The 26,105-nt window shown below is 40.2% G+C and overlaps 1 protein-coding gene across 5 annotated transcripts in view; it reads left to right on the top strand.

Annotated features, from left to right (window-relative positions):
* HIVEP2 (HIVEP zinc finger 2) overlaps positions 1-26,105 on the top strand; it is a 155,550-nt gene that overhangs the window by 24,325 nt on the left and 105,120 nt on the right. The gene's annotated exons all lie outside the window — the stretch shown is intronic.

Raw genomic sequence — 26,105 nt, 5'->3', positions numbered from 1 at the left:
TATTTCAATTTTTTAAATTCATATCCCATTTTTATTATTTATACAAATAACTCAAAGTGGTGAATGTGTTTAACACACCCTTTTCCTCCTATTTTCCCCAGAACAACAATTCTATGAGGTGAGTGAATAGCCCAAGGCCACTCATCTGGATTTCATGGGTAAGGCAGGACTAGAACTCACAGTCTTTGGCTTTTTAGCCTGGTGTCTTAACTATTAGACCAATAGGAATATTCCTCTTGCCTCTTGCTTCTATCTGTTCTATTCTTTGTGGACTTCCAGAGATGAAATGGTGGATTGAAGACAGCTCTGAAAAGTGGAGCCAAAGACCGTGGTGGAATAGAGTCTGTGAATAAGCTGGCTCTTCATAAATCGTCTCTAAATAAGGAGAGGACTTGACATCACTCACAAATGTGCCAGACAGCTACTCCTCATGAGGAGGCCACAAGATACCAGTCTCTGGTGGCTTTACAGCTCTGGGAGACAAAGAAATAGCCATCATACTCAAGTCATGAAGCCTTCCAAAGGTCACTGGGCTCACCTACTTCCTTTTCTAATCATTTATATATTTTTTATTATAATCTTATTTTTCTTTGCTATATTTTTATTTTTTGCATTTTCTATTCTTTTTTCTACTTTTTTAGTTTGTAGTATTTATCTGTGTAATTGTAATTTTTAATAAAAATACTGTTAAAAATATTTATTCTTTATATAAAAAGGAGTGGGTAGGAAAAGGGAGGAAAAATTCCACTATTACCTTATCTCTCTGTGTTCCTTACATTTAAGCAATTTAAGCTCTGGGAAATAACAGTTTTAAAAAAGAGAGTGAAACATAATGGTACAAGTGGGCTTAGAGAAGACGGAAATTTTCCTCACTCCCTAATAATGCTTCTCTCCTTCCACACGTACACAGATTCTTCATTTGTGAGTAACTTCTGATTTGATTGTTTCTTAGTTAAATATATATTCAGAAAAGGCTGAATTCAGTTATGAGCTGTCAAATTTTAAATTAGGAATGCAACCAGATGTTTGTTTGTTTCTGACATCATTTTTTAAATGGCCTACTTAGCCTATAGTGGAAAACCTCCTAATTCAGCCCTTGGTTGAAGGATATCAGAAAATGTTGCTCATTGTTTCCTTGAAGTACAGTATAATTAATCTGCTATTTTAAGATAAGTTTTTTCGCATAGTTCTTCAGTAACAAGGAAGGGTAGACCTCTTTCCATTGAAGCACAGATTGCTTATTATGGTGCCAGAGGCAGGAGAAGCAGATCTAAAAAGGTGTGGGGATGCAACTTCTCTATAGAGAGTTACACAAATTAGAATATACAAATGATTGGATACAACTTAGTAATAGATAAAATAGCACATCAAGTTGCTAGTAAGGATAATGAGGTAATGAAGATGATATTGGAGTAAGGATAATGAGGTAATGAAAGTGATATTGTGGAAAGAATAATGAGGTAATGAAGGTGATATTGCAAAGAGAAGACAAAGGATATGAAATAAAAAATACAGTTGATATATTATTGTTTAAATGACCTTGCTTTCGAGAGCCGTTTTTGCTTCCCAGCATCCTTTTATAATTTTAATCAACATTCTTATGTCTAAATGTTTTATGGCTAATCCAACAGTTTTTGCTTTTCCCTGAGAATAAAGTATGAAGAAGGGTGATTTGCTTGTCTTATTAATCCCATATTTTTCTTGCAGTATCATAAACTACATCATAGTTTTCAGACTGTAAGGTCAATACCAAAAGTGGTCCAAGAAACATGAAATCGTCTTATAGTTGTCAAGGAACCATTTAAAAACAAGTTTTAGACAAAGATTATTCTACTTCAATGAAATCAAATTATAATCCTTTAGGATAGGTAGTCTTTCAGGACCAAGTTGTCTTCAAGACAGCATCCAGAATATAATACACCATAACAGCTCACTTCGAATAGTGTACGACAGTTCAGCCATACTAAAATAATATTTGAAAAGAATATCCATTTGACACCCTAAACTCAAAATAGGTTTGCATAGCTCAACATAGGCAATTAGAAGCTATTGTAAGTTGCATTTCACTTTTGGAGAGCACCAGATTGGTTAGAGTCTTAAGTCTTTCTGAAGGATAGAATTGACTGACTCTGCCCACATATCAGTTGTAGGCCCTCTGTGCCCATCCTTGGGCTTTCTGGTGCAATTTGCCTGACCACCTAAGGCCATCGGGCAGAGCCCCACAGCGGATCCTAATCGTGCCTTCGGCCTCATCTACAACAGCAGTGACCGACATCCCAGAGAGACTTGTTTATCCGGTCGGGTGGTCAGGGGAGCAGGCCACACTCCCTGCTCCAATCTCTCTTCCTGCCAATTGCTTGCCTGCCAGAGCTCCCCCTTAGTTTCCCTGAGATAGCTCAACCCAGGATGGAGGATTCCACGGTACCTCAGCCTATGAGCACCGTCTCCCCATCATTAAGCCACGGCCGGTGCAAAACCTCCAAACAAGAGACAGCAGGCAAGCTCAAGGACAAGGCGAAGGCCATCCTCAAAAAGCCTTCCAAATTGGCGGAGAAGCAAGCCAGCCGGAGGGACCAGGCTCTGGAGAAAGAGTTCTCCAGAGTGCAGAGATAGGCCAGAGCAGAGACGGATCAGTTACTGGTCCCTGACTTCGATCTCCCTTTAGGACCTTCGACCTCTGTTCAGGGCGTGTGGTCTATGGCGGAGGCCCCCCGCCACATTGTTCGCCTCCGATGACAGCTCACGACACAGCTGCTCACCCACCGACATTTCCCTCACAGGTTCCAATTTGGGGCCTGAGGCCACCTTCACACCAACAACTGCCAGGCTCAACGGACCCGAACACAGGGATATTCTCTCTAATGGCCACCTCAAAATCTGGACTGCGCACTTGCGGCACGGTCCTTCCACATCCCCAGGCAGGAGGCTATTCCATCTGTACTTCCACCTTATGTTCCTCCAACAGGGGTCTCCACATATCATGAGTCCCCGTCTCCTGGCCGTTCCTCAATTAGTGGCTACTCATCCCCAATGGGCTATGACCAGCTGGACTTCCCTTTGTCTGAGGAGGAGGAACTCCCCCCAGACCCATCTCCACCTGGAGGCCTATTCAACCCGGCTCTCTTCCTTCCCTTGCTAATCAAGGCTACTACGATGGCCAACATATGGTCCAATCAGTTCCCTCAGCCACAGGCCACGTCTGATTCGAACCCGAACCCGGTTTTCGTCGAAACAGTGGCAGTCAACACCATGTCCCTTGCCCTTCGATCTTCCTAAACGGAGTTTGGAAGCAATGGGCTTCCCCGTCTTCCTTCCCCTCCATGGGAGGAACAGATAAAAAGTTGTTTATCATGTCTGATAAACTGATGCTCTGGAAGTGCCTAAGGTGGATGAAGCCTGGACCCCTCTTGTGTCTTCAACCACAATCTCGGGGGACATGGCCAAAGCACTTAAGGCTGAGGACAGGAAATGGGATTGACCTTCCACAAGACCCACCAGGCGGCCGCGTGGGCAATTAAAACGGCCACTTGTGCATCCTTTTTTTGTTAGGACCATCCTCCTATGGCTGCACCAGCTTCAGGCCAGGCTTTCTCCAGAGGACTTATGGACTCATCAGGATCTAAGCAAAATGGTTGCAACGACGGAGTACGCGTCGGATGCAACCTTAAGTCAGCGAACTTTGCCTCTAGATCCATAGCTTCCAATGTCATGGCTAGAAGGATGCTATGGCTCAAGCACTGGCAGGCCGACGCCAAGTCAAAAGGCGTCTGGCAATGGCCCCCTACCAGGACAGCCATCTCTTCGGGGAGTCCCTGAATCCGTACCTAGTGGAGAACAAGGACAAGCGTAAGGTCATGGCCCACCTCTCCAAGAGGTTCGATAGACGTACCACTCCTTACGGCTGGAGGCAGTCCTTTCGGCCTGTGACGGGGTCGGGAGCCACCCAACCTTCCCGCACCTTCATGCCCAGACAGGACCGTCCACATGACAGGTCAGGCTTTAGGCCCAGACAACAGAATCAGGGCAAGAGGCCATTTCGAGGGGGCAGTCATCCCTTCAGGACGTCCAAGTGACTCCCGGACCATCCCTCCCATAGGCGGCAGGCTTTCCCTTTTCTTCCATCAGTGGGAGCTCACCACCATGGACGCCTGGGTCTTGCAAACTATCCAATTCGGCCTGTCCCTCGAATTTGTGTCCAGTCCCCCGGGTCATTTCATCTCTGTCCCACGGCACGAGATTCAGCCATACGGGGTCTTATGCAGGAGGCCATTTGTCATCCTATGGACATACAGGCGATAGAACCGGTAATGCCGGGTCAGGAGGGAAGGGGCTTCTACTCCATCCTCTTCGTGGTTCCCAAAACCTCGGGGGGATGGAGGGCAATTCTAGACCTAAAATGTCTGAATTTACACATTGCATACAAGAAATTCAAGATGCAGTCGCTCCAGTCCATCTTAGGGGGCGTCAGAAAAGGAGACTTCTTGATGTCCATAGACCTCACGGAAGTGTATCTCCAAATCCCCATCCTTCCGGACCATCGGCAGTACCTCCGGTTCTGCTACAGGGGCTGCCACTTCCAATACAGGGCTCTCCTGTTCCGTCTGTCCTCGGCTCCCAGGGTGTTCACCAAAATCCTAGCTGTGCTGGCTGCTCAATAATGGAAGGTACCAGTACGCGTCTAGTGCTACCTGGACGACATCCTTATTCAATTGTCCTCCTTCCGGGCGGCTCAGTTGGACCTGAACTTTACCATCCAGGTCCTCCAACAGCATGGGTTTTCGGTGAACTTCCTAAAGAGCCAGACGGTTCCCTCTTCCAGACTTCTGCACCTGGGAGCCATCATAGACACCACAGATTGCATGGTCTATCTCTCCCAGGAACGTCTTGACAGCATCAGGGACCTAGCTCGCCAGGTATACAGGGACCGCACCGACTCACTGATCTTGCTTTCTCAACTCCTAGGGAAAATGGTCTCCTTCATAGCCATAGTTCCCTGGGCCAGACTGCATTTACAGAGCTTTCAATGGTTCCTTCTCCCGTTGGTGGTTGAACGTCAGCTCATCCAGCCGACAGGTGAGGCTCTTGGTCCAAACCCTGAGGTCTCTTCGCTGGTGGTTCTCACAAGCCAGGGGGTCACTATTCAAGGAGCCGGACCATCTCACAATCACGACGGACGCCAGTCTGTTCAGTTGGGGAGCTCACCTACAGTCTCAGTTTGCGCAGGGCCATTGGTCCTGCGCAGATTTGAGACACAACATCAACTGGCTGGAACTCAGGGCCATTCATCTAGCTCTGCGCCACTTCTACAACCAGATCAGGGGGCGACACATATTGGTCCTTACGGACAATGTGGCGTCAAAGGCCCATGTGAACTGGCAAGGGGGGACCCGGTCCAAGTCCCTCATGTCCAAGGCTCAGTTGCTGGGCTTCTGGGCAGAGTCCAACCTGTCCTCCCTCAGGGCCGAACACATCTTGGGGGAAAAGAACCGGCAAGCGGACCTTCTGAGTCGCTCCACCATAGATCCCTCGGAATGGGGTCTACATCCGGATCTTTTCACCGAGATGTCCCAAAGGTTCGGTCGACCGGTCCTCGATGACCTATTCGCATCGTCGACCAATGCCCAGCTCCCGAGGTACTTCTCTCGCTATTACACTCCAGGGGCAGAGGAGACGGCTGCTTTATGAACTCCGTGGCCAGAAGGCCTAATCTACGCCTTCCCTCCCCTCCTGCTGATTCCAGCGACCATCCACAAGCTGATACAGGAACAAGCGGAAGTGATCCTCGTGGCCCCGTACTGGCCTCAGAGACCCTGGTTCGCCAACCTGATGAATCTCTCCCGCTCTCCCCCATGGAAGATTCCCCTAGGTCGAATGTCCCTGCACCAGGGAGTCATCCAACATCCGGACTCTCAGTGGTCACTTGAGCGCAGAATCATGACTCAGGAGTTGTTCTCACCAAGGGCGATTTCCATGATTCAGGCCTCTCGCAGGCCAGCGACCAATCGCATTTATGACTCCACATGGAGGAATTTTTGCCATTGGTGCGAAAGGCGGCAACTGAACATATCAAAACTGACAATCCCTCAGATCTTAACTACCTTCTCAACGGCCTAGATAGAGGCCTGGCCCCTGCAACCATCCGTAGACAGGTGGCGGCCCTATCCACCCTACTCCCCTGCGCCAATTCGATTCCTCTGGCTCATTGTCCCAGAATACATACCTTAAGGGCGCCAGCAACACCAAGCCACCCGTGCTACACAAATACCCATCATGGGAGTTGCCCTGAGTTCTACTCGCACTCATTAGACCGCCTTTTGAGCCGGTCGCTACTATAACCTTGAGGTCCTTATCCCATAAGCTCGCCTTCCTGATCGCTATCATGTCAGCCAGGCGCATTTCTGAGCTGGCGGCTCTTTCAATCAGGGATGATCTTTGTATTTTCCATCGGGACTGGGTGGTCCTTCGGCTGGATCCCACATTCGTGCCCAAGGTCAATTTGCTCTTCCATAGAGCCCAGGAAATTATTATGCCAGATTTCTGTCCCAATCCTTCCCATGACTTAGAGCGGCAGTGGCACACACTGGACATCCGCAGGACGCTACGATGATACATCAGGTGCATGGCATCTTTCCGCAAGTCAGAGGCTGTCTTCGTCTCCTTCCTCCCGACTTCTATGGAGCAGAAGGTGTCTGCTTCCACCGTAGGTAGCTGGATCAGGGCTTGTATCGCGGAGGCATATCAGTCTGCTTCACTGCCAGCTCCAAGTCATATCACAGTTCACTCCACTTGCAGCGCTGCAACCTCTGCAGCATGGGCCACTCAGGCGTCTGAGAAGATTTGCAGGGCTGCGACATGGTCTTCTCCCTCCCCGTTTGTACGGCATTATAAGATTGACTGCTTTGCTTCTGCGGATGCGTTCTTTGGTAGGAGGGTCCTTCAGCAGGTGGTTTCTGGGGACGTGGAGCCGGCCTCGTCTGTTTCCCACCCATTGGGACAGTGAGGCTTTGGTATATCCCATTAATGGATTCTCCATCTCCTGTGCTGGAGAAGGGGCATTGTCTTACCTGAACGCCTTTTCTTAGCACGCAGATGGAGAATCCACACCCACCCTTAAGGTCAGTTAGGCCAGAATTAGGGATTTGAGAGCCCACACCTCGTCCTAGCATCAAACACTTTCGCCCTCGTCAAGACTGGGATCTCCTAGCAACAGGGGGTGTGTCAAGCTTGGCTAACTTGGTCTCAAGAGCAGGCAGACAGAGAAAACCCATTGGTGGATTCTCCATCTCCATGCTGAGAAAAGGCATTCAGGTAAGACAATGCCCCTTCTAACCCAACAGGATACTGAGTGGATTACATTGTCTTCCTAAAGTAAAACTTAAAATATAAAAATGTATAATAAAATGAGAAACATAGAATAATAATAATAAAGTTACTAAAAAAACCCTAGAGGATAAAATATCCAACCATAGCCCAAGGTGGAGGGAGGTTTAACCTATACTAGATTCCTCCTAAGATCTTCTTAAAAAGCCAAGTTTTAGTGACTGTTCTAAAATTTAACAGAATGGGGGATAGTCTGATCTTGGGTTATAGGCTATTCCCCAGAAGTAGTGTTGTATTTTATTTATTTATTTGGTAGAACCTTGAAATCTGCAATTCTAAAGGACTGAGGAATACACAATAAAAAGTACAAATCAAGAAAACAGGGGAAAGGAAAAACAATCAGAAACAAAGACAAAGATAAGTGTTTTCAATCAACTGGTGCCAAAGGCTCATTGAAATAAAATTGTTTTAAATAATTTCTGGGACATGAGCTAAGTGGAGGCTGCCCATACTTCTTGAGGAGCATATTGCTCAAAGTGGGGATTGCATCAAAGACGTTTCTCATCTCCCAACACCTCATGTACCTCATAAGGGGGCGGGGGGAGACTTTCAGTTGGATGTTTCTAGATGAGCCGAGGTGGCGCAGCAGTTAGAGTGCAGTACTGCAGGCCACTTTAGCTGACTGTGTTCAGCAGGTCAGCGGTTCAAATCTCACTGGCTCAAGGTTGACACAGCCTTCCATCCTTCCGGGGTAGGTAAATGAGGACCCAGATTGTTGGGGGCAATGTAAATATATATATATATATATATATACAATGCTTACTGGTGTACACTGCTTAGAGAATGCTTGCACTTAAAGCGGTATATAAGTCTCATAAATAAATAAATAAATAAATAAATGACTGGACTAGTTGAGCAGATTTAGTTCTTTCAAGGCTGATGTCTCCCAGTACTGTACTGCGATTTTAGCCTAAAAATCTTGTGACCCAAGAAAGACACTATATTTTTAAAGGTATTCATTATTAAGTATAGCATGTTTCAACCATTTAGCTTGAATAAATATTAGAATATACACCTTCTTTATGAGTTTAAATTGCAGAATTTGCTTCAAAGGCCAATCGACGCATTACAGAAATCTCTGGATGTACGAAATCCATGCATGACGGAAATTTGGTTTTCTCTTTCTAAAAAAGCTGCAGTTCTAGTGGATTATAACTATCTTTGATATTAGTCATCGTTTGGATACTATTTTATAAGGTTCAAGATTCATATTTTGTTGTGACAAGCAGATGGTGTTTTTCCTCTGCCAGATCTATGCCAAGATGGTTTAATACAGTTCTACCAATGACACAGATCAACAAGAGATAATTACCAAAAGCTTAACATTCAGCACAGGCGTATTTCTACTACAGCTTATTATATTTGTGGTTAAAAAGTATGGTGTTAGAGTAATGAATCTGAACAGTTATATCCTATGTAGTTTCATTACTGTGCACTGTTGTGCAATGAAGTCTTGTATGCATTCTGATAACACTTTTTTGGCATGATTGATATGTTTCTCTTGCCTTTCTAAGGGCAAATGATTCTTTCTCTTTGTATTATGTATGAGATTCTTTGACTTTCAGTTGTTCTGATTTAAATTGTGTGTAGTGTTGGACCTGTGAGATCTTTGTAGGCTTCATAGGCCTTTTAAAAGAGTGCCATCCTTCTGCTATATATAGGAATTCTTACGCCTTTATGGAAAAATGACTGTTGATACTCTTTATTATATATATATATATCTTCTTATATTCTTTTTTTCTATTTCCTTAGTGTGTGTGTGTGTGTGTGTGTGTGTGTGTGTGTTAGCATATATATCAAGAACATAAAGAAGCAGTTCTTGTCCTATTAAGGTAACAAACATTAATTGTTTTTAGGGTGTAAATACATGGCAATTTGTTGTTTAGGGATGGCATTGATTAAGGCCCTGTATTTAAAAGTGTTTTTTTTTCTTACTTATTGCTTTTTTCCAAATGTTTACATGTGCAACAGAAGACAGAGCTACAGAATTGTCACAGTGTGGATTTGGATCTTCATAAAGACATATATCTGCACAGTAAAACATAGAAGCGCTTTCTTCCATTTCCTGTCTCATGTCTTAGAAATAAAATTTAAAAAGTAATTTCTTCTTCAAACAGTTTTTGTTTTCTCCTTCTTCTTCACCTTCTGGATATGCAGATAAGATGTTTATGAAGTACTTATTTCACTGAGCTTTCAAAAACAGGCTTTCCATGCCTCCGAGCAGGTGCAGGAAATAGGAATGTAGGTAGGGGTTCTCTGGAAACTGGGCATGGTCTGGGCATAAATTCCAAGGCATCCTGAAGGAAAACAGTAGGTTTCATCACTGAGCTTTGAAAACTGTTATGTATCCAAATGCAGACATCGTTGCTGCTTTTGTATAGGTGTAAAATACATACATACATACATACATACATATATACATACATATATGGTAGATACCATCACAAGAGAGGAAAAAGAAAAACACACATACTGTCTCGTGGCCAATGTATTGGACATGATTGAACGTTGACCCTTAATTTGCTGACAACCTACAGGAGCTTAAAGGCAATGACATCTTTGCTTGTTTCATCTGCATAACAGGAAATGTTCATGGCCTCCCGTTCTTCCTGCTATGAGAAAATAGTGTTCTTTTTTTCCCTCTGAGTCCTGGCTGGCCCTTGATTTCAGATTTGCATTCTATACTGAGCCTGCATTTTGATTGAAGTTTCTGTCTGTTTCAAATGGCCAGTCAGCTTGTTGCTGCTATGCGTTACCAGTAATGATGAGAAATGTAATTTTTGTCTCTTCTCTCCCTTTGCTAAATTTGAAAAAAAAAATGCCAAGGGGCTACAGTTCTTCTGCAAGATTTGTTTTACGAAACTACAAGCCATAGCTTATCTTGAAGCTGGCTCAGGAATTCTGGGAGGTGAGGTCCACGAGTCATAAAAGAGCCAAGGTTGCCTACCCCAATCTAGAATATACCACCCCTGTGTTCACGTGATCATATTTTGGTAACTGACAATTTTCATATTTTGGTGAGTGATTTGCATGTAACACTGGTTGCAGCCTCCCATGGTCACATGACCATGGTTTGTGAACAGAAAACAGCAAAAATATTAATTGGAAGTGCTGGTTTCACTTAACAACCACATACTTTGCTTAATGACCATGTGATTCACTTAAGGGCTGCAGTGACATACTTTTGTGACCATCATAAAAGAAGTCGTAAAATTGAATCTGGTCACATGATGCCTTGACATATATCTGCAGTGAGTTATAACTACAATTCCAGGCTCCATTGTGGTTGTAAGTGAAAGATTTCCTGTATTAAGTTTTATTTTCCTGGTTGGGAGGTTTTTTTTTTTTTTTAAATGTCATTGTTTGTAAAACTACCAGATAGAATTGAAGTGTGTAATATAAAGCATGATGTCAATAATAACACTTTGGATAAATAAAATCTTGGAAAATTTATCAGGGTAATGTGTTTTTCTATTATGTACCTGTTATTTGTTTGATTTAATTAAGTTGTATTTTTATTATTATATTCTGTTTCTCAATAGAACCAAAAGTGTTTAAAAGGATGAGCATTTGAATCCAGAGACAAATGCATTTTTCTTGCTTTTTTTGTTTTTTGTTTGACAAAAATTAAAAGGTAAAAGTAAAGGTTTCCCCTGTCTGATTCTAGGAGGTGGTGCTCATGTCTGTTTGGAGTCAGCATTATCCAAAGACAGGATGACACTCTTTTGCTACACCTTTTCGTTTGTTCCTTTGTTCTGTTCTGGCCTTTCACTAGGCTATTTGTTTATGTGATGTTTCCTTTTCACAATTTGCATCAACAGTTAAAACCAGAATGGCAGACTTCCTCTCTCACGTTTCCAGTTTCTCAAACTTTGTACAAAAGGCTTAACTTCTTCTATATAATTTTTATTTGGAGAACCTACTGTATCTGATATATTAAATAAAATGTTGCTTTCACCTGGAAAACAATATTTGAACTTGTAAGCTGTGATATTTACATTTTGATCATTAACTTGATAACAGTGTTAAATTGCTAAAATAACCAGTATAGGGTTTGTATTTTTGTGCCCACAAGCCATTATTGACTCTTGGCGACTGCATGGACTAGTCCAAGTAAATGCTAGTAAATATTATAAATTGATATATTATAATTGATTGATCATTGATTACATGCTATCAAGTTGTTTTAACTCTTAGCAACTACGTAGATAGATTTTCTCCATGACAATCTATCCATAACCTGGTCTTTCAGGTCTTCTAACTGTGTACTCAATGAAACTGTAACTGAACCCATCCATCCGGCTTTCCTCCTCTTTCCTTCCATCTTTCACAGCATTAGAGCCTTCTCCAAAGAGCTAGGTCTTTGCACAAGATGTCCGAAGTAGGATAATCTGAGCCTGGTCATTTGTGGCAAAACTCTGGGTTGACTTGTTTGATAATCCTTTGCTTTGTTAGCTGTCCACAGTGTAGTATAGCCAAACTTGCTTGCATAGCCAAAAATGAATTTAAATGCTTCTCAGACCTAAAGCAAGAATTTACATGATGTATTGAGGATTATACAAATAATAGGCAGCATACTAGGTACCCTATAAAATCCTAGGCAAAAATTAAAATGAGATCAAGACTATATAGGTGGAACCCAAATATTTCTTGTCCAGAAAGAGCAGTAATCTATTTTTCCCTAAGACAAGGCTGCGGCTATAATGATATTAATTGGAGAGTAAGCCCTAATTGGTGATCTTGGACTCTTTATTCTCCCTCAGCCCAAGAAGAAAGTTAATAGAAAATGACGTCTTGTGATAAAAAATAGATTTATCAGAACACTTATCTGCTACTTTTCTCTGCTGTTTTTCCGCAGGATATTTCCTATAACTCTGATTTGCTTTTGGGTTTTTTTATTTTTTTTTTAAGCAGATGGGCATACTTCCAACTGGAGCAATGGTTTGCAATCTCCCATCATTGTTGGGAGGGTTTTAGTCCAGAGGAATGCTGGGGAATAAATTAATGTTAAAGATTGGGGTTTCAATTTGCAATAGGCCGATTCTCATTAAAAAAAAATCAATGACTTTTTTAAAATTAAAAAAAAATATGATAGGCCAGGGACCTAATGAGAAATCTCAGACATAGTGACCTTGGGGTTTCCTTCTGTGGAGTAATTTTAATTAGGTAGGCTTTCTCACGTGGTAGTATTTATCAGTGAAACAGTCTGTTAAATGGAAGAAAATGTCCCCCCCCCGTTTATGAAAGACATAATAGCATTATCATAGCAATAGTACTTAGACTTGTATACAGCTTCGCAGTGCTTTACAGCCCTCTCTAAGCAGTTCACAGTGTCAGCATATTGCCTCCAACAATCTGGGTTCTCATTTTACTGAAGGATGGAAGGATGGAAGGCTGAGCCAACCTTGAGCCGGTGAGACTCAAACTGCCGAACTGCTGGTAGTCAGCAGAAGTAGCCTGCAGTACTGCATTCTAACCACTGCGCCACCATCCTCCTCCCCCTCCTCCGAACTAAATGGAAATGCTTGTGTTTTGATAATGTCTGAGTGCATCAGGCCACTCATGAGGCTGTTGCAAAATACGGCTAGAAGAGGCAAGGTTTCCCCCCTCTTCCCCCCCCCGCAAGATTCAGTGCATTTTGGAAAAATGATGTTGCCAAGAGGTTCGGTTTTTTGGAGATATTTCCTTTACACGAAATCTGCTTTTCAACTTAAGGAGAGGTAGCTAATCAGGCTCTCTGATCTGAACTTGAAAATGTTGTATTTAAAAATCACCCTTCTTTTTGTATTTAATGCTAGGAATTTTCCACTGTGAAAGCTGAAATAATTCCTCTCAATTATACACTACCATTTACCAGCTTAAAAACCTGTAAAATATAATTTTCACTAACTACTTAGTTGCACAGGATGCACTGCATGGAAATTAGCAGGTGCAAATGAAGTCAGTTTAAAGAGGGCGGGAAGACATTTCTGTGTGCATTTCTTAGCTTTTCTGTAGGAAAGTAGTTTAGAGTGAAAGCTAAATGAAATTTCGGTTTAGTCTGGGGATCAGAAGGCAGAATTTTTATTACAGTCATTAAGATATGACTGTATTGTAGTGTTAAGGTTTGATTTGTTGTTGCAAAAAGTTGATTTTGTGGGTGTTATTTTTCACATAATGTATTTCCTCTGATTAATTTGTATTACTATATTTTAGTTTTGTTTGTTAACTCTATTTGTATTTTATTCTTTACTCATTAAACACTATTCTTGGTAAAAACCTGGGGCACATATCTTCTTACCCTCTAATCCTACCTAAACCTCTTAACCCCATGATTCATTTGAGGTTCTTTATATATGGGGTAGGAAGATTGGGTGACAATTGAGAAACATTTTTTCCCTCTTAGTATGATTTTCATATCTGGTGGATTGAAAACACCAGCAAACCAGCCCCAGGCATCACAGCCCTAGGACCACACACACACTCTGAAGGGTAAGAAAAGTTCACAGAAGGTTATATGATACTCATAAGGAGTAGTAGTATCTCTTATGGAAGTCCTCTTATTCAGACTGTAAGATGGAATTGAAAGGTGGGTGATTCACACCTTCCCCATAATTGTGCATTCATGAGTGACGAGCTCCATTCTACCTGATGAATAAATCTGAAAAAGTTAATATACTGTATGACTAGAAAGAGGAAGTGTTAGAACAATTAATCAGTGGAACAACCTGCCTCCAGAAGTTGTAAATGCTCCAACACTGGAAATTTTTAAGAAGAGATTGGACAACCATTTGTTTGAAATGGTATAGAGTTTTACTGCCTATCTCCAAGGTCCCTTCCCACTCTGTTATTCTTATTCTGAATTACCATATCATATATCTCATATATCATATAACATATAACATATATCATTAGTTTCCTTTTCCCTTGGCCACCATAGTTTAGGTGAGAACTGCTAGCAAGCTAACTGGTAGAGTCCCCCCCCATTTGTCTTGATATGTTCATCAGTGTAGGGGCATTAAGACCAGGGAGTTCCTGTCAGACTTATTAGATATTGGTTGAAATACACCACCTCAATGCAGACCTTGCAAGTTTGAGGTAGAGACAGAAACATACTGCTGCCCTCTCATTTCCCACTGTAGCTGATGTTTAGAGGCACACTGCCCACAATCTTGAGTTTTCGGGAGTAATAGCTTTTAAGAGACAAATTGGTCCTCTTAAAGCCATCCAAATTAGTGACCACCCCTACATTTTGTAACAATGAAATACATACTTTGATTACGTGCTGTGTGACGTTTAATTTTGACTGTTCTAAATCTTCTCCTCATCAAGATCACTGTGGTCAGTGATTCTAGTATTTTGAGAGAAAAAGAAAAACCTGTTCTTACTTACTTTCTCTACACTACACATGATTCTGTATATATTGATCCAAGTCTTTCTTAAGGGCTCTGTTTCCAAGCTAAATACTCCCAAATATTCTGGCCTTTTTTTTTTTTTTTTGGTACGGAAGATCTTTGAACACTGATAATTTTGCCTGCTGTTTTCTGCTTTTTCCCTAGCATTGTTAACAGCTTCCCCCCCCCCCCCAATAGTGAAGAAACCTCTGCATGATATTCCAGATGTGAAGGTAACAGTTTTGTACAAGGACATTACATTGTGGAGAGGTCTATTTTCAACCCCTTTCCTAGTGATCTATAGCATGGAATTTGCTCTTTTCACAGCTGCTGCACACAGAGTCAACAAATTCATTGAGCTATAACCCAAAATCTTTTCCCTGGATAGTGTCAAACTGCTCAGATCCCATCAGGGTATATATATGAAGCATCATCTTACATTTTCTGAAATTGAAGCACCTGTGTCAATTTCGATTTAAACAGTTCTTTCTTCACAATTATTTATGTTGTCAATTTAATAACAGTTCATTTAGTGATCTTTCAAAGTTATAAGGGCACTGAAAAAAGTGACTCACTCATTGATCATCTTTTGCGACCTTCTGACAAGCAAAGTCAATGGGGAAGTGAGATTCACTTAACAACCGTGTTACTAACTGGAGTATACCCTTAACAATTATGGCAAGAAATCTCCTAAAATGGGGCAAACTCACTTAACAAGTATCTCACTTAGCAACAGAAATTTTGGGCTCAATTATAGTCCTAAGTCAAGGACTACCTGTGCTTATAGTTTAATATCACCCACAACCTGGGCAGCTTATTGCTTTCTTTTATGACAAGCATTTATGACCATATTTAAAAGCACTATTCCAGAAAGATCCTGAAGGGGACTGCAGTTTTTACTTCTCTTCATTGAGAAAATTGATCAATTATTCTTACTGTTCTTACTTTTTGCTTTTTAACCTGTTAGTTAGCCATTCATAAAGAAAATGTCTCTTGCTTTATGACTGCACAGTTTATCTGAAGGCCTTTGATGAGAATACTTACTAAGTTTTTTTTCTGTAATCTAAGTACAGTGTTGACAGGGTCATCTCTATCTCTATGCCTGTTGACACTCTCAAAACCCACTTGTTCTCTAACAATCTGATGCCATGACAACTCCTGAGCTCTGGATGTTGCATGCTTCTCTTCAGTTCCAGACTGTTATGTCATTTGTGTATGTGTATGTGTATATGTATGTATGATGATGTTATCTAGTTTGGGTAATACCTGCAAGAAAACAAGTAAGTTAGATACACCAAGGACCCCTCATTTCAACTCTGAGCTACAAATATTCTCCTTTATTGATTCACATCATTTTTTTAATTTCCTTTGTAATTGGCTTAACTCCTTCCTCAGTGTACAAATCCAAATTAGCATCTTCAAGGTATGATTGTCCAACTTGCTTGCTTGCTTATTTATTTATTGAACAAATTTATATAACCACTCAACTCATGCATAGGTGACTCTGGGCAGTTTAAAATTTTTTAAAAATCCATTATACAATAAAACTTATGAAAAAAACCCCACCCTACTCCTTTTTCAACATGTCCAATAAAAGTAGCCCATCACCTGTAAACAAAAGACATGATTGTAACATGTGTTCCATTGGCGGATTTTGTATAGTAATAAATTATTTTACTTTTATGATGATTTCAGCTGGCAGTCTATTAACTACGTTAATATGGATGTGTCTGTTTTCCTTCTTTCCAACTGCACATGTTAGAAACAATATACCTACCATCTCAGTGTACTGCAAATATAAGATTGCTTATCATGTGGGTGTGTGTATGTGTTACTGGATATGGATGCAGGCTCTAAGGGACGTGACTGTAACTTAACCATTCATGAAAAGTACCAAGTGTTCTTACACTTTAAATTCTTCAATAACTTTAAATAGCAAGGCAGGGCTTGATTAAAGGGATGATATTTTAGAATATAAAAAAGGCCATTTTTGTAACATGGAATACTTCTGTTACAAAAAGAGTCTGGGTAAGACCCCATTGACTATAAATATTGCTGGAGTCAATTTGCAAATAGTTTGAAAAGACCTGACTCTTTTTTCAATTTATTTTTTTTTAACCTGTCCTCTGTTATACATAAATTTGCTGCTTTGAAGTCAAGCATGACAGAGTTAGAGTTCTTCAGAAATTATCCACCTGCAATTGTATTGAACGTATTAGCTTTGGGGTCACTGTTTCCAGATGGTTTAATAATTTTAGAGCTTGTTATGATTTTGTGCTCTTCTAAGGAAAATAACTTCAGGTTCATTTCTCTTCTTGTTGGCTTCTTGATAGATATCTTAAAACACAATCATTCATTTGTCTTGAGTATCATCTGTGTCAGTGGTGGCGAACCTATGGCACGGGTGCCAGAGGCGGCACTCAGAGCCCTCTCTGTGGGCACGCGCGCCGTCGCCCCAGTCCTAGGCCTTCAGCTGGGTTTTATAAAACCTTTTCACTTTAGGCCTCTGCCGCCGTGTGCAAAAAAAAAAAATGTTCAATCAGTCAATTTCGTGGGAAAAAAAAATATCTTGCAAAGTTGGAATTAATTGATTGAACTTTTTAGTCCCACCCAGTCTGCCGTTACCACTGCAGCCAAGTCCACCCAATGGGCCACGCCCACCCAATGGGCCATACCCACCCAATGGGTCACACCCACCCGGCACTCGACGATGCATAAGTGGGTTTTGAGTTGCAATTTGGGCACTTAGTCTCGAAAAGGTTCGCCATCACTGATCTATGTAAACATAGGGGTATTTCTGTATCAGCTAGAAAAATAGAATGGTCTTTGAAATTATGATAGCAGATTCTGAAAGTGGGATATATCTATGCTCTCATTTAAATGGGGATATAAATATTTTTCTGTCATGTAAAAACATGTCACCATTCAAGAGTGGTAATCAGGATATGAAATAGTGAAAAACAGAAATTTAGCTTATGGATACTTACAGAGGCATTTGGTGGATAAAAATCGCACAAATGGATCCAATGTTGTGGTGAATAATTGCTTTTTTAAGTTTTTGTTTTTTTAATCTTGTGTAGCCAGCGGTATCTGGGTGTAGGTTTTGCCCCCTGTTAATATTTACATAATCTCTTTGTGTTTCAGACAGATTGTCTTTTCTCTTTTCTTTTTTCCTTCTGTCAGCCTTCTCTGTGTCTCACACCTATTTTTGTGCTTTTAGGAATTATTCCTATTGCGATTTCAGAATCTCAATGCATACAATTACATTTGATGACATGTTCCATTTAAAGCTGTTCTCTCTTGCTGATCACCCTAGATATTTTAGCAGCCCATAGCTATTCTTCCTTCAGAGACTTCTGCTGTTGAGTTGGTGTGGATGTGTGACCTTATATCACCTAAGCTTGCACACCAGGCGTTTGCACGGATGTCTGTATCTCCAGGAAATGTTTGCTGCCTGCAGTTTCCTCCTCTTCTGCTGTTTCCCCCTCCTTTTCTTTGGCCATCCTTTGGCCAGCTTATTAAAAAAGAAAAAAGGTTATAATGCCCTCCCCTTGCCATTTACAGATACCAGCATATATGTTTATATGCTTTTCAAAGCATGTAATTAGCTTTCAAAGTAAGGCTGAAGATGAGTTGACAAGAAAAATAGTGTTGGATTTGGAATTCTGTTGTTTTTGTTAGCATGTTGAGTCATTTTCATTAATAATTCTCTAGTTGAGCCAGGAATACTGAGCATGCAAGCAAGGCAGAGATCCATCTCATATTCAATTAATTCTTAGAATGGTCTATAATATCCAGCCTCCCTTAGGCACTAAGAGAAGTATGGATGTTTACATAATTCATGCCTTCTGTATAAGGTTTACATGACTTCTAGTTCCCTTCTTGGTGTGTGTGTGTGTGTGTGTGTGTGTGTGTGTGTGAGAGAGAGAGAGAGAGAGAGAGAGAGAGAGAGAGAGGGATAGAGATCTATTTTTACGTAGTGTGTATTTGGTGCAGTCCACCATGTTAAGAGAAGTATGTTTTCTATTGAGACACTCAACTGTTCTTCTCTTTGGCCTAGATCCCAGATCTTTGTTTTATGACTGGGTTGATTTGCTTTGTTTACAAAGTGAAACATGGAAACTAAGTCAAAGTGGTCATGGACATCATATTTCCTTTCCACACATACTCAGTTAAGAAAGGATCTGATTATGAGAACTGATAATAGTTTGTGATGTAACAAGAAGCATTATACATAATATATATATATTATAATCAGTGGCTTAATAGGATTATTGTCATTGAGGCTAAGTAATTACCAGTTCTTCTCATGTTGTGGAAGAATATAGAGGATTTTGATAAATTCAGTAAGGTAGTTGCCAGGCTTCCTTTTAACAATTGCCTTACTGCTTCTACCATCCTTAGCTGCTCGCTTTAAGTAACAGGTGAAAACTGATTTAGACTGATATGAATGGAGGAAAAGTTGATGGAGGCTGATTTAGATTGATATGAATGGAGGAAAACATGATAACATAAACACTCATATTGAATAGATAGCTGAAGCTGGCCAGGAAAAGGTTATCTAAGGAAAGTAGGGAGCAGAGCTAGCCTTTATATATGTTGTTTTGGTTTGAATGGTAGGAGCAGTTTTTAACTGACTTGCTTAACAATTACTGGAGAAATTTCAGAAACAAGGGCTTCTAAGCAATCTAAGCTTCTAAGCAATCACCCTCGTTCTTCATCATGCATTTTTGCATATATATGCATAGACATACAAATATACAACTTGATATTTTAAAGGCTCTGAATGAATGAACGTGTGTGATCTCCTCTTATGAATGTAGTCAATAAATAATGATGCAGCTGTTGCAATTGGCAGATGGTCTGGACAGATGACTAGGTCTGTATGTTTAGCCTTTCAAAACTTATTTGGGCTTGTATGTCTGTTCCTGGTTTGCTCAGGGAAAGTGGGAGCAAGTTTAAACAGGGCTTCCTCTATACCTGAGAAAACTCAATTAGCTTTTAAATTAAGAAGAACAATGGATTTTTATGTAACTTGAGAATCCCCATGGTTTGAGGACACTGGTTATATAGCATTAGATCCTCTGATTAGGATATCTCTCTAATAGTATTTAATAGATATTTGGAATAAAACACCAACAAAGCAAAAACAGAAATGATGTCACCACAGCCCCCAACTCCAAACACTTTTATTTGTTAATTTGAATTATAGAGCTGCCCATCTCACACATGTGACTTTGGGTGACTTACAAAGATTTAAACCCATCACATATACACCCCAGCACCTACAGATAAATAATAAATCCACCTCACTCCCCCTACCAACAAAACAAAAAGAAAACAAAATCTACTGCATCAATAATAGTTAATCTATTCATCTGCTCCAAATAGTTGGGAAAACAGTTACATTTATTTATTTGTTTGTTTGTTTGTTTATTTCTGCCCAATGGAGAGACATCAAGTGTGTGTGTGTGTGTGTGTGTGTATGTAAAAAAAATACAGTCCACTAAAGTTACAACAAAATAAAATAAAAATAAAATTTTTCAAGTCTTATTGCACGTCTAAAATGTAGTATCATATTCTTCAGAAGGCATTTCCTAGTCAAGATTCTGCTGTAGAAAAGTCTAGTCAGGTTCACAGTCAGTCTAGACCTGGCTCGATGTTGGTGGTGTTTGTATTATTTCTATGTTGTGTTTCTATAGGTAGATATTTGCTTTTCACGGTTTTTCTTTATAGCAGTTTCTCTGTGTATCTTGATAATGGTTTTATACATACATGCAGACCTGCCTGAGAATTTAATTTATCTCCTACGTTTATATCTTGTCTTTTTCTCCAAGGAGCTGAGTCATCTCTGTTCCATCTTTATCTATCCAAGAATCCTATGGAGTGGGTAATATCAAGAGAAAGTGATCAAATTAGAGGTTGCAACTGATGATCACTTCTTGGATGAGAAGCAAAATGTCGTCTTCTTCTTCGTCAAGGAAAAAATGATCCAGTTGCCTTTTCAAAAAGCACCTTTATCAAACTAAACTTACCTACTTACCAATGGGAATGTCCCTAGTGCTAGTGCAGCACTCTAACTGCTACTAGTTAGAAACAGAGTTTGTTTCTGTCAAACAATGAGATTCAAAAGAGCAGAATGAGATCCACTAGCAAACGCGATGAATTAATGCTTAATAACAATCATTAACCAAAGATTAACAAAATACATTTCAAAAACAGATTTCAACTGTAGAGAGCTTTGAAAATATTTAAAACAAACTGAACAAAAAGTTTACACCTTAACTATATTGTTGCTTCTTCATTTCATATTTGAAAAAAAGCATTTTAAATAGCAAGGTACTCTTTTGTGACCTTTCTGTCCTCTTCCCTTTCCTAGTAAACTCACGTTGTTAGTGGAAGAGTCTAAATAAAATACTTTATTAAGTCATATAAAGAAGAATATGAATTAATGTATGAAATTCTCCAGAACAAGAAGGGCCTAGGACAGAATTTAGTATGGAAGATGAGGTTGCCTAAGGACAGCACAGAAACAAGTAGAAACAAGCTAGATCTTACTTAAGAAAACTGAAATCATATTGGTATGTATCTGTTACCGGTGAGGTAATACATAAGAGCTCTGAACAGGAGGGCCAAAAGTTCTGTGATTGTAGCAATCTCCTCTAGATATAAAATATTAAACATAGAGATTTCTCACCATTTTGAATCTCTTCAGCACTGATAGATTGACATATTGTAAATCAGTGGTTCTCAACCTTTTCTTCACCATGGACTCCCCTTTAAATATCCCCAAGATTTAAGATTTAACTCATATCATTTCTTCAAGCCTTTGCGGACCCCCAGTGATGACATCATGGCCCCCCAGTAGTCCGCAGACCCCAGTAGTCCACAGACCATTTACCAGTGTTGTAAATGATGAAGAAGGTGCGTGTTAACCCCGAGATGATCTACATTCATGAAAAACAAACAAAAAACCAAAACTGCTTGGGTTTATTCACGAATTGCAGCAGATATACATATATTTTAGAATCACAGTTATATATGTGATTCCAGAATATATCTGCTGCAATATGTCACTCTCCTCTTCATTCCTATAATAACAATGCAGGAATAAAGGCCTGATTATATACACACTATGCCAGTGGTGGCGAACCTATGGCACGGGTGCCAGAGGCGGCACTCGGAGCCCTCTCTGTGGGCACACATGCCATTGCCCCAGCCTTGCCTCCCCCCGCGACCCCCTTTCCCGCAGCCCCCCTGAAGGAGTTGCCCCTGAGTGTGGCCCACATGGAGCAGCACAGCCGAGGACATGGCAGCCAGGCAGCATAGATAAGATTCTGCCCTCACACCCCATCATGCAATTGATGCTGCAGGGAGCGGGCAGAGGGTGTGGCCGCCATAGTGCTGCTGGGCTGTCTGGGCAATATGCGGCGTGCTCTGGAGGTGGTGAGTAGTCCTGTGGGTAGGTGGGGTGGAAGATGGGGGGCAGAGCAGGGGCAGGGCAGGGGGTGGAGTGAGGGCGGGGCCAGTTTTTGGGTACTCGGTCTCTAAAAGGTTTGCCATCACTGCACTATGCCATAATATAGTTTGTTTGCTTTGACTTAATGGAATATATCAATTGATACATTATAGCTTAGCATTATGTATGAATCAAATCACTGTGATTTAATGAGCACTGGTTAAATAAAAACAATAATTTGTCAATAAAATGGATCTAAAAAGAGAATCAAACAAATGTTTCTGATCCTAGTATCAGAAGAAACTGTGGTTTGTGCAACCCATATTTTGACACTTAGTAAAACCAAAGTCCCAGTTTTTTCACTTCTTCAGCTACTCTTGCTGAATTGCTGAAGCATTTCCTTTGGTGCTCCCTCTGTTCTAACTCTGGGCTTAAATTAAATCAAATTTTCACGACCAGGGTTTCGATTTATCAACTACCTTGATTATGATTAAATACTATTCTATGTTTGTTGAGATTACAATCTCTGTCTGACCAACTTTCATTATTTAAGCGACCATTTATTTAGATTAGGAGAGAGAGAGAGAGAGAGAGGGAAGGAGAAAGGGAGGGAGGGAGGGAGAGAGAGAGAGAGAGAGAGAGAGAGGAATAATACTTCAAATTCCTTTTGTTAATGGTAAAAATTATTCTTTTGTAGTGTGAGAAATGATGATAATTAATATGGGATTAAATATATGTCTTGATTGTAAGGTCTAATAGTTGGCTGTTATCTGTTGCCTGCCGAGATGATGGTATATCAAGAAAGAGGCCTTTAGCATAAATTTATATTTAAGAGGAAACCAGATGCAAAGAGTATAATTTGGGGATATTTGCTTTCAGCCATCTGTGCTGTTAAGCAGATGGTATGAAGACTATCATACCTGCTGCAGTTTTTCTTTTTGGTTAGGGTTCATTTTAGGTCTTAACGATAAGAAGTTATATAAAAGCAAAAAAAGTTTGTATGCTGCATATTTAACAAACTGTATGAAGCTCGCTCTCTTGAGTTTTTCTTCTACCCTTTTTCAGAATTGTTCTTTTTTTTAAATAATATTGTCCTGCACAAGTTTTGTTTTGTTTTCAAAATCATGCTTGGTCTCTATTATTGAAACTAAGGGGAGTTTCTTACTAAATTACAAATTATGCCATGTCTAAAAGAAAGTTTCCTCATTTGCTAAGATCACAACGGAGTAATGAGAAGTATATTTCGGTCCTCTGATTAATTTGCATTAGAAATCTTGACATCCTGCTAACCTGATAAATGTAGGTGCGTAAAAGCTATGTTTGTATTCTATCAATATTCGTTCATTTAATCATCGGGATATGGCTTGTTTTTAAAGATATTTAAAATTACTTCTTTTCTTATGTTCAACAATTATTGTTAATCTCTGGTTAGTTTTTAAAATCATGGAGATATGTTTTATGGTAGAACATACTGCTATATACATAACTGTAAAGTGAAACTGCCTTTAAATTGAACTCAACTCAACTGGAGACATTAATGGAGATATCCGTTCATTTTCTTGGCAGTAATAGGGAAGTAGTTTGTCATTGTTTTTCCTTAGCATGAGGGTTTTTTTTTTAAGCATCCTAATCTAGCCTACAGCTCTGGTTTTAATTTTCCCATCCAGATAGTAACTGGATCCAGTCCGGCTTAGTTTCTGAGCCCAGACAAGGTCAACATTGCTACTTGCTGAGAGGATGTTTGCATAATGAGGATGTTTAGTAAGGAATTCGTTTTCCACAGAACACACAAGTATGTAACAAAGGATGATGGAATATAGTGTGACCAAACAATTGAGAATGTGCTCCACCCCTCCCTCTTTTATTTTTCTATTTCTCATTGAAAATAGGAAGCAAAGGAACCAAGCTTGTTCAGCATATCAAATAGTGGATTGCATGTTTGATATAATGGCAGCCTATCTCCTGTCTGCAATACAACTTGAAAGTGGTTTCTGCCTAACCTATTTCAAATGTGGATACCCTAAGTATGCAGTTTATGACAGTTATCTGGTCAATGTAAAGCACATCTGCTTGGGAAACTGCAATTCTTGAAAGAGAATTGGTCATCAGGAACCACAAGAAAGAGAAACCGGTATTGTTACTAGAAACAGACTTCATGATTTTTTTATGGTAATTAAATTGAAAAATGAACAAGAAATAGTTGAAAATGTGGATGTTTAAATGTGTAATAATAAAGTAACTTGTTCAGTCATCCTGAAATATGAAATGAATAGAATTATAATTTACACAGGACAAGCAAAAAAACAATTGCTACATTTTTCATGTTTACTCCTCCCATTTCTAATTCTGAGATATTTTTTTCCAGTGAACACTCTTGAACTATCTCCAGTTATACAATCTGATTTGACTGATACTTGTCTTGGTTTATAATCCCACTGTATTAAAAAAAAAAAAGTTTGACCTGACATTGGCTTTTCATTTGATTTGGATATTGAGGTGCTTTTGTTCTCCTGTACAGCTTGCTAATGATCTACCTTCTTATGTGACATAAAATTTCACATAATAGCTCAAGTATTTCCCCCAGAAAAACAGTGTCTGAAGCCATCGGTTATCATCTGCTCATGAAAATTATGAAAATTGGGATTATGGGATTATGTCTGGATAACACTTAGTTGGGAAGTCTAGCTTTAGGAGAGGTGCATGTAGAATGACTGAAACTGATTCATTTTACAAGGAAATTTTGCTAATTTCTTGATCCAGCCTGCCCATTCTGCTTTTTCTTCCATTCTCTTATCAAGCATAGTAGCCAACTTTGTCCAAGAACGGTGTCCTCATCTTCAGATCTCAGTTACTTATTGAGTGGAATGGAGCTAGTTAAAGAATGCACTGTCTCCATCAATGGAGGACAAGGTACTAATTGTCTTAATTAGGTGATAAACATGGTTAATTATGGAGTTTCAGTTATAGATATGGTAATGAGAATTGTATTCTTCTTGATGCTGTATACCCTTAATTTGGAAAACATTATAAGACCCCCCCCAATTAAAATGCAACTGGCATCACAGTAGCTGCAAGATGACATAGTCTGCTTTTTTCCCCCCTCTGTGCTTAATTTGATTTCTGGAGATATAAGATAAGCACAGCATACTTAGATGCTGCTTACTGAGGCAGAAGACAAAGGAGGGAAACGTGTAAAATGTGCAGACAAGAGTGTGTGATACTAAAGGAGTTAATATTATGCAGTGATGTTACTTCTGTGATAGGAAGTGTAAGAACAGTGTTCTCCATGGAATGCATCACCATCTGAGCTGCAAAGGTTTCAGTTCCATGGCAACACAGAAGAGCCAATTGTATTCAAGGTGTAGATTCAGAAAGAGGAGTTGGGATTGTACGCGTGATGTGGCGTGGAATAAAAAGTAAGCACTCTGAATCTTTTTGGTTTTTAAAAATCTTGGACTAGAAAAACGTGCATGTATTTTGAAAGATCTCTGGGTCAATAGAGTCACTGAAAACGGAAGGATTCAATATCTCACAATATTCTTCTGTTGTCATTTGTTATTCACTCCCCCCCTTTTTAAAGGATAAAGTACAAATAAGGACATGATGAAGTGGTCTACTAATCTTCAACCCTACAAATGTAAACAGAATAACAGAATTGAGCTATAGCAATGAAATATGAGTTCAAGATAATAAAAATAGTCTCTGTCATCATAGGTTGTTGCCCAAATTATGCAGGTTTAGGTGAGGGCATGCAGCAGAACTTACCGTACTTTTTGCAAGACACAAATGTTTTCCTGCCGATTATTTCTTCCTCCTCCTCCTCCTCCTCCTCCTCCTCCTCCTCCTCCTCCTCCTCCTCCTCCTCCTCCTCCTCCTCCTCCTCCTCCTCCTCC

This window comes from Crotalus tigris, unplaced genomic scaffold, assembly GCF_016545835.1.
Source record: "Crotalus tigris isolate CLP2741 ecotype Arizona unplaced genomic scaffold, ASM1654583v1 scf7180000018030.5226217, whole genome shotgun sequence".
NCBI classification, from domain to species: Eukaryota; Metazoa; Chordata; class Lepidosauria; order Squamata; family Viperidae; genus Crotalus; species Crotalus tigris.
The sequence above is the reverse complement of the archived record's forward strand: the minus strand, read 5'-3'. Positions and strand labels throughout refer to the sequence as shown.